A 10,143-nucleotide genomic window follows, 5' to 3' on the forward strand; every position below is an offset into this window, starting at 1 on the left:
ACTACAAGTAGACGTGGCCGGGTATTTATACATCCCGACAACACAAAGACAGCAGGAACAGATCTGAGAGTACTCGCAGTTATCTGATAGCTTGTTCAAAGCCACTAACAACTGATAAAAAATCATGCATCTAAGACTAAACAATCAATCCGTACACATCCAACATCCAATGGTTTTAGTGTAAAGACGTCATAAACAGTCAGAGAAAAATATGACCTTGTGCAATGTGCAAAGCCAACTTTGCCTGAGGGAGTTAAAACCTTAGTTTCTTAATAATTTCAAAATCTATAAACGGACAGTTTTAGTAAAGTTTGTTAAATCATGTCAGTACCGAAGTACTGACTACTGAGCTGATGATACCCTCGGGGACTGAAAGTCCACCAGCAGAGGTATCGACCCAGTGATGTAAAAAAATTGAAAACAACACGTTTGATAATTTCTTGCGTCCAAAGCGCTTCTCTGGATTTATCTTCATCAGAAACGCTCAAAGCCAAACCTTAGTTTCTTAATAATTTCAAAATTTATCCTGACTTGGTTACTTTGGATTAAATATGATAACATGGTATTCTGTGATAAAAAAAAGAATAATGTAATATAGACGAAGCTTTACCAAAGCTGGCCATTGACCATTGACGGCTATTTATACCAGTACTGGGACACGTAACGATGCCAAGGAAAACAATTACAGCTTTAATAATCTCAACACAGCCCCGACACGGATATCTAGATATACGATGTGGTATGCGTGCAAATTAGACAACTCTGCATACAGATGGTCCTTTATATTATGTAAGCGAAGCGCGTGCTTGGTAATTTTGATAACTATTTGCACAACTATTTGACAAGATTATAAAAACCTTTTAAATTGCAATTATAATATCACAAACTAAATAGCTTTCAGTATCTTCATATTCAATAACTAATATAATGTCTTTGCACAACCGTTGTATAATGATACTTAATATTTTGATTTCCTGTCTTGTATATATCACAATGTCAGACTTTAACGTATTAGTACATGACTTGTACTCTTTGTCAATGCATTGAAATCTGCACAAATAAGATTTACAATATTAGTGCAATGTTTTCATCTGTAATGCAAAATTGGGATGTTAACAGACATGTGCATTTACTTCGTGACTTAATTTTCCGAAATTGTAAATGTTTATGATTAGATTAATTTTATAAATGACAATAAGTAGAACAAAATACGTTATTTGAAATATAACACGATTTTCGTGCGGATAAAACGACTGGTGTTATTTAATGTTCATAGAAATTACCTTTTTTCGTATTAGTTTTCTTTTTTAATTTATAGAGACAACTACTTTATGTGTCCAATATCCGTTGAAATATTATTGAAATTTTATTTGATGAACATATTTGCAGGTAATAATACTCAAGATTTTTTCTTTCTATTTTAAAACAGAAGATGGGGTAATTATATAACATTATACACTGAATACATTCTGTTCGTAACATTTCAAAATAGTGCGGAGAAGAAGAATTCGTGAGGAGTTTGATACATATAGAATAACTCTAATATTTCTAGAGCTTAGCTTGTTGCTTTCCTAGGCTATTGTCAAAAATCATCAGGCATGTTTTTGCGGAAAACAAAAAATAAAAACTAACAATAGTAGACACATACACTCAAAAAAATTTGACAAATATTCGGTTATGTGCTACCTCGCTATGGTCGTCTATAAAATATTGTGTGGTCCTATGAAAACAAACCACACGCATCGTTGTCAATATGATGGAATTTGATGCGACTGTCATACAAGTGAAAGGTTTGGCTAGCTATAAAACCAGGTTCAATCCACCATTTTCTACATATGAAAATGCATGTACCAAATACCATGGATATGACAGTTGTTATCTATTCGTTTGATGTATTTGAGCTTTTAATCTTATCATTTGATTAGGGACTATTCGTTTAGAATTTACCCCGGAGATCAATATTTTTGTGATTTTATTTTTTACAACTTTCTATTATAGTTTCGAGATTTGGGTTGTGACAAGGTAAATTGGATGCTTGAATATTTAAATGTATAAACCGGAATATCCAAGTAGAATAAAAACACATTTTCTATACTTCGTAATACTATTCAAATCGTCATAACTAATGAGAACGTTTTTTTTTATAACTTTAGTCGTTACTGTTGTATTTTTCATTTCTATGCGTTTTTTAATTGAAGTTTTTGATTTAAGTTTGTTTTATATATTTCGGACTTTAATATTACGTCCATTATCACTGAACTAGTATACATTTTGTTTCGAGGCCATCGGAAGCACGCCTCCAGTTTTGGGTATTTATCGCTGCATTGAAGACCAATTGGTGGCCTTCGGCTGTTATCTGTTTTTTGTCGGGTTGTTGGCTCTTTAAGACATTCCCATTACTATTCTCAAATTTATAATTTAAAATCTAGTTCCTCTTCCCTGTTAGGTCCATGCTCCAATTTGATTGCATAACCAACATTTTGTAAAACATAAGAAGCACTTTCAATTGAATGCCACAATGATAGCGATATGCTAGTCACTGATGTAATGCGAAGTATTACTTTAACTACTGTTCATAATAACAAAATCACAAATAGGTCTTCGAGAAAGCCTGTTGTTTTACCCAGTTTGCGTCATGTTTTATATAATAACATTTGTATAATTTCCTTATTTCTTTATGAACATAACAGTGTTTGTAAGATATTTAAAAATATTGCCAGTAATTTCTTTCTCTTTTGATTATCGAGGTACACTTAATGATTAGTTATTTAAAACTGATATATTCAGCAGAATTTTAATTCCTCAATAAATACCACTTTCCCTACCCCAAATGATTAGGCAATTGTTCATACTGACTATTAGAAAAATGAAGCACTTTTTAAGTTTCTGTCAACTTTTAAAATGGTAGTAAAAAAATAATTGAACGATAAATGGAACATTCCTGATAAGAAATTTAGCGGTAATCACAGAAGGACGTTTCTACTCAATTCATGCCTTTGCTCAATTGTTAATTTACATGTCATTTAATGTAACAATCGCTTAGCCTTGAATTCTAACACTGTTAGCATATGTTTGGTTGCTCTAAACTCAAGATAATTCATTATTGACAGCTTCAATCAGTATATGGAATCTGTGTGGGATATTTATTAATATTTAAAGAATATGTGTTAATTACAGGAAAATTATTTCTGATAAAGCTTAAGAAAAACGGCTAAAGTAATTAAATCAACAACAGCTATCAATCGTATGCTGTTGTGTTCTTTATAAAATTGTTTGTGTATCTTAATCACATACTTCTGTTCACAACCCTCGTATATAGGTATATAGAATCTTATGACAAAGCTGATATTGATATACTTTTCAAGCAAGTAAAATGTTCGACTGTTGTGTTTGATAAGTAGAAGTGAGATTGGATATGGGAAAATTAAATTCCGAATGTTACTTTTAAATATTGGATTGTCTCAGTTAAATCTGCATTTTACTTAAGTTTTTGATATAACCTCCGGTTTTAGTGGGATTCGATGATGGTCCAGTTTTAAGTTTTTTATTTTATGTTGATAAAATGTTGTTTTGTCTTTCTTGCCATGGCTTTTTCAATTTTATCTCAACTAACAAGTTTGAATATCAATTTGGTTATTTCTGCTTCTTTTATACAGGCAGTATTTTTTTTTAAGTATTAGATACGGTTTTTCAATTTCTGATTAACGTGTTGCTTTTATCTTATATTGTCATTTGGAATTGTGCAGTTCACTACTGAAAATCACTGACTACCTAGTTAAGAACTTTTTTCTTTTCAATTGATTTTTATCAAAATATATCACGCCCATTCGAAAATTACCTTTAATTTTTGGCGAAATTATATGCATACATGTTACACTATTGTTTCCGAAAAGGGTGAAGGTTTGGTACCGTCATACCGTTCAAACTCGCTGCAATTGTTTCCATCTAAGTTAAGTCAAAAATCTAATGTTCGTACGTTGTCGTTTGTTGATGTAGTTCATAAGTGTTTTCGTTTCTTTTTTTATATATAGATTAGACCGTTGGTTTTAACGTTGGAATGGTTTTACACTAGTTACTTTTTGGGGGCCTTGTTCGCTGTTCGGTATGTGCCACGGCTCCGTGTTGGAGACCTTGGCCTATACTGGTTTACTTTTATAAATAGTGATTTAGATGGAGAGTTGTCTCATTGGCACTGAATCCACGTCTTCCTATATCTATATACATATATATATTATATATTATATCACTCCATCTATACAAGACCTTTTTTTCAAACCATTAAGTGGCTCTTAATGATTGTTGAACTAAAAAGAATGTATGCTTTATATTTTCTATCAATCTTTTTTGCATTTGATTAGATAAACAGTAACGCAGGTTTTGTTCACGCATCGTTGTCAATATAATGAAATTTGATGCGACTGTCATATAAGTGAGAGGTTTATCAAGCTAACAAACCCAGGTTCAATCCATCATTTTCTACATAAGAAAATGCCTGTACCAAATACAACGAATATGACAGTTGTTATCTATTCGTTTGATGTGTTAGAGCTTTTGATTTTGCCATTTGATTAGGGACTTTTCGTTTTGAATTTTCCTTGGAGTTTAGTATTTTTGTGATTTGACTTTTTACAAATTTCTATCATAATTTTGAGATTTTTGTCTTGACAAGGTAAATTGGATGCTTGAATATTTGGGAAGCTCACTTCAATGATAAACCGAAATTTCTCAGTAGCATAAAAAAAACAACATTTTCTATAATTCATAATACTATTCACAATCAGTCAGGCGTAACTGTTTGGTTTTTTTTTTATTTCTATGCTTTTTTCAATTTATTTTTTATAATTTTAGTTTCTTTTATATATTTCGCAGTTTAGTATGACGTCCCTTATCCCTGAACTAGTTCACATCTTTTTTAGAGGCCAGCTGATGCCCGCCTCCGGGTGCGGGTATATCTCGCTGCATTGAAGACCAATTGGTGGCCTTCGTCTGTTTTCTGCTTTTTGGTCGGGTTGTTGGCTCTTTGACATATTCCACATTTCCATTCACAATTTTACATAAAACACAGAATTGTTCTTATTAGTGCCATGTACTAATTTGATTGCATAACCAACATTTTGTTAAACATAAGGAGTACTTTTAATTAAATGCCACAATAATAGCGAAATGCTAGTCACGTCACTGGTAATGCGAATGTGTAATTTCATCAAGTTTAAGTATATTTTACATATACCGTTCCTTGTTATTAAAAATACTAGTAGGCCTCAAAGCTTGTTTTGAAAAAAAAAATAGAATAAATAAAAGCTTACTCACATTGTGTTAAGAAAAAAAATTTCTAAATAAAACAGCTTGTCATACCAACGTTAACATTTCGTTAATACCTAATAATAAAACTGAGCGTATGTCAGAATCTCTCTTTTGTGTTTCTTGAATTTTCAATAATTTATATCAATTAAGAAGTGGCTGCAGCATTTGCACTGCCTGCCTGCTCTCAAACTATAACCAACATTATATTTTCCAGACAAAAGGATTGAAGAGCGTTCAACAACAACTCTCTTGTCCGTGTATAACACAAAGGCATACTTCCTGTTTATACACAAGTGTTTGTTTTATTTGAGAAAAATCTCCACAATAAATATATATTCTTTATAAATTGATTACTTTTTTAGATTTGAAAAGACCTGTTTGTTACATAAGTACAGTACAAGTACTTGAACTTTGTCCTTAAAACACAATACTTTGCTTCCTTCTCTGTGTGTTTCAGTCTGGCTATGTCCATAAATAAAGACACAAATTAGATAAAACTGTATTTCTGATCTTTTCAAATTAAAAACTTTTTGAAAAGCCTAAGCGTCACATACAATAGTTTCCCCTGAGATTAAAACTGACATGTTGCTTCATAAATTGATGTATAATTAAGAATTTAGTTGAGCTTTTATTCGGCTAGTTTAAGTGACCTTTTTTGAAATCATTGTTTTGTAAGATTGTCTCATGATCACATACTAACTCTGAAAATTTCTGAAAAACAAAAAAGAAATCAAAGAAAAGGTTCACATCAACGTGAATGGTTGCGTTCGGATATAATTACCTCTACCCAGTACAACTGTACCAGCCTTGTCTTATTCTTAAAAGGACCTTGCAATTCTGTCTATAATCGTTTAAATGTGTTTTATATTTTATCACAGGAAGGTAAAACGAGTCGTCACAGTTCGTAGACTGACAGCGCAACTATAACTATTACAATTACTTGTAGCTTAAAATTCATGATGTTCTTTTGAAAGAAATGAGGTTTTATTTTAGCTACTGTTCATCATAACGAAATCACATTTAGGTCTTCGAGAAACCTGTTGTGTTTCCCCAGTATGCCTCATGTTTGTTTTTAAATTCGTATAATCCCCCTTTTCTTTATTTACGTTACAGTGTTTGTAAAATATTTGAAAAATAATTCCAGTCATTTCTTTCTCTTTTGATTATCGAGATACACTCATAATGATTATTTATTCAAAACTGACAAATTCAGTAGAATGATAATTCCTCGATAACTACTAAATGCGTGATTAGGCAATTTGTAATACAGACTATCAGAAAAATGATGCACTGATTCAGTTTCTGTCGACGTTGTGAATGTAAGTAAAAGACTAATTAAATGATAACAGTCAAGGAAATATTCCTGATTAGAAATGCAGCAGTAATCGAAGTAAAACGTCTCAAATGAATTCTGACCTTTGAATAATAATAAATTTACATGTCATTTAATGGAACAATTGCTTAGCCTTGAATTATAACATCGTTTACATTGATTCGTTAGCTCTTAATTCAAGATAATTCATCTTTGACAGCTACAGTCAGAAAATGGAATCTCTTTGGTATCTTTAATGAAAATTATTGAAATTTTGTTCGTTACAGAAAAATCATTTCTATTAAAGCTTACGAAAAATGGTTATAGTAATGAGTTCATGAAAAATTATCAATTAAATTGTTATGATCTTTGTAGAATTTGTGTGTGTGTTTTTCTCCCATACTTCTGTTTATAACACTCGTGTATATCAAAAACCCTTACACAGTTTATCTTAATACTGAATATTTCCACAAAATGATAATTTCGACTGTTATCCTTGAAGTCAAATTGGGAAAGGATACGGGAATGTGTACATGCTTTATGTTATGCTTTTAAAATATTGTCTGTCTTTCCTGTCATGGCATTGTCAAACCGTTTTACAACATTTAATATCAATTTGGTAACTTCGGCCTAGTTTACACAGGCAGTAATGTTTATTTTCAAATCGACGAGTATCATAGTTTGTGACATTGGGTTGTTGTTCAATTGACGCATACCTCTCGCATCTTACATTTCCATTTGGTATTATGCAGATCACTACTGAAATTTACTGACTATTTAGTAAAGAACTTATTATTGTTAGTTTCTTTTTGAACGTTGTATGTCTTTCAAACTTTATCACACACACGTTTAATATATCAGGCCCTTTCAAAAATTAACTTTAAATTGCCTGCAAAAATAAACCGCATACATGTATCTTTGCACGTGTCATGGCTTTTTTTACTATTAAGAATGCATTGTGAGGTAATAATTCCCATTGAAAACCATGTATATAATGAATTCATATGACGAACGAAAACATGTGATCAAACATCTGCATTTAAACAAAACAACGAATGTAGGTAAACGTCCCTTTGCATAATTTGTATTGCTTATCACACTTGCTGAATGGTTGTCAAGTTTAAATGAAATCCTAGAAAATTGTACAAAATCAATTGCGAGTCGGGTCACCGTTGGGATAACAGATTCACAGAAGACGATAGATATGCTCCAATTGTCGTTAATAAAAAAAAAATCAAACTAAATACAAAATGTAAAATTTTTTTTTTATTGTCTTTACATTAAAATAAAGTTACACAAGCTCTAGTGAACTTTTAAAATGACTCTATAATATATTCAACACAAATAAAATGACACGCAGAAAACACACATATTTAGACAAACATATGTACTGTTCATGTAGATACATCATTAAATCAAAGCAAAACAATTTAGAGGATAAGCTAAGCTCATATCACAAAGTACTAATAACATGCCATTCTACGCAAGAGTGACATTTAAAAACTGTTCTGTCGAATGTAGTTTGGCAGCTCATTACATAATTGTGCAACACTATAGTGGAACGATTTGGGCCCATATATTGCAGTGTTTACTCTCGGCACATTATTAGTGTCCTAAGATCTAAAAGTTTAAATATTTAATTAAGTTATGAAGTAAACTTAGACTTTTGCTTGTGTGCTATTTTAAATATTTCAATTCGAATTCTAATGGTTCGAAATTTGCAAATTATTAAAGATGAAATTTTAGAAGTAAAAAGTAAATTTTCATTTATGCTTATATTATCTTCATACATATATCTTTTTGCAGCGGTGAGATATATTCATTTTTAATGTATTTTCTGTTACCAAAAAAATGCAAAGTTACCAATAATAATATGTGAAAGAATGATAGAGTAGTAACTGTTTAATGAATTGACAATACGTTTAAAAAAGTTAAGTTGTCTTTAAACTTTTTTACTATTTTGTGAGAACTGCTTATCAACATTTAGTTACAAGAATGAGTTTAACATCTTCATCACATGAAATTTTATTGCCTTCTGAAGTTAAATTATAGTTCTTGTCTTTTTCACATTAGCAATGGCCTGGTCTGGATTCGCTTTCATTAAATTTTATCCTTTTTGAACTGTCATTTACCAGTATTTTAATCAAATTAGCTACATTATTGTCACAGTAAGACAGATTATTGTCATCTGCGTAGTAATATATCTTACTGGTTTGAAGATACAGTTGGGTGCAGACCAAGCATTACATGTAAACGGGCCTAAAAAGTTAACGCGGCGTTTACTCGCGTGCACTTCATGTAAACGCCGCGTTAACTCTGCGTTAACTCCGAAATTTTAGTAGACATAAATAGTAAACTGGCGTTTACTTTCGCGTTTACCTCCGCGTTAACGCGAAAACCGCGCGTCTTCTAATTTTGTAAAGAGTAAACGGGCGTTTACTTTCGCGTTTACTTCCCGTTAACGCGAAAAAGGCGTGTCTTCTATTTTTGTAAAAAAAAAGTAAACGCCCGTTTACTGTTTGTAGTAAACGCGCGTTAACGCAGATTGACCTCGTATCCTGGATACACTGACCTAATATATCACATGATAAGGTACATCAAAATATCCATCTGTCCATTTTCGATCAACACATTGACGATTGCATTTAATGAAATGACACCTCTTTAATTAATTTATTGAAAATTAATCATTGCATATAAGAACAAAATGGAAATGCGTCCTGGACCTGTAAAACCATTCGTGAGAGGATATTAAGTATAAGAAGATCTGGCAAAAACATACTGAAGTTAGAGATGAGTTGATACGATCAGATAATGTTCAAGTTTCTAGACAGGGGATAAGTGCATTTCTACGACGTTTCCGTCAGAGTAGATCTGTTACTGACTTTAAAGTAAACACTAGACAGAAAATGTTACAGGAAGTACATCTAGAATTTATTGACGAAACAATTCGTAATGATCTAGAAATATCCGCTAGATAAATGTTTATATTTCTAATAAAAAGTGTTTTTGAATGTTAAGGTTCAAAACACATATACGTAAAATATTAAGTCATTTTAACAACATAAATAAATGTACAAATGCACACGACGATTATTTTATAAGATACACGTGCACGTAAAATTAAACTTGTGAAATCTGAAGTAAACGGCCGTTTACTACTGACTAAACGGACACAGAGTAAACGCGCGTTTACTCGAGTAGACATTAGAAATTTCCATTTTGACCGCGTTAACGTTAATGAAGTAAACGGGCGTTTACTAGTAAACGCGAAATTTAAAGTTAACTAACGAAATATGTGCACGCCGCGTTAACTTGCGTTTACTTTATGTAATGATTGGTCTGCACCCAACTGTAGTAGAAAATATCATTAATAAAGACTTTAAAAAACACTGGTATAAGAATTTACCCTTAAAAACGACCTATTGAATAACAATAATAACCGGATGTGTACTAATATTAGCCACACAACGGGTCTCACATGTAGTGCATGAGTATCCCTATGTATTGTCGTTGCATAGTCATCT

Source organism: Mytilus edulis, chromosome 6 (assembly GCF_963676685.1).
Source record: "Mytilus edulis chromosome 6, xbMytEdul2.2, whole genome shotgun sequence".
Lineage (NCBI taxonomy): Eukaryota > Metazoa > Mollusca > Bivalvia > Mytilida > Mytilidae > Mytilus > Mytilus edulis.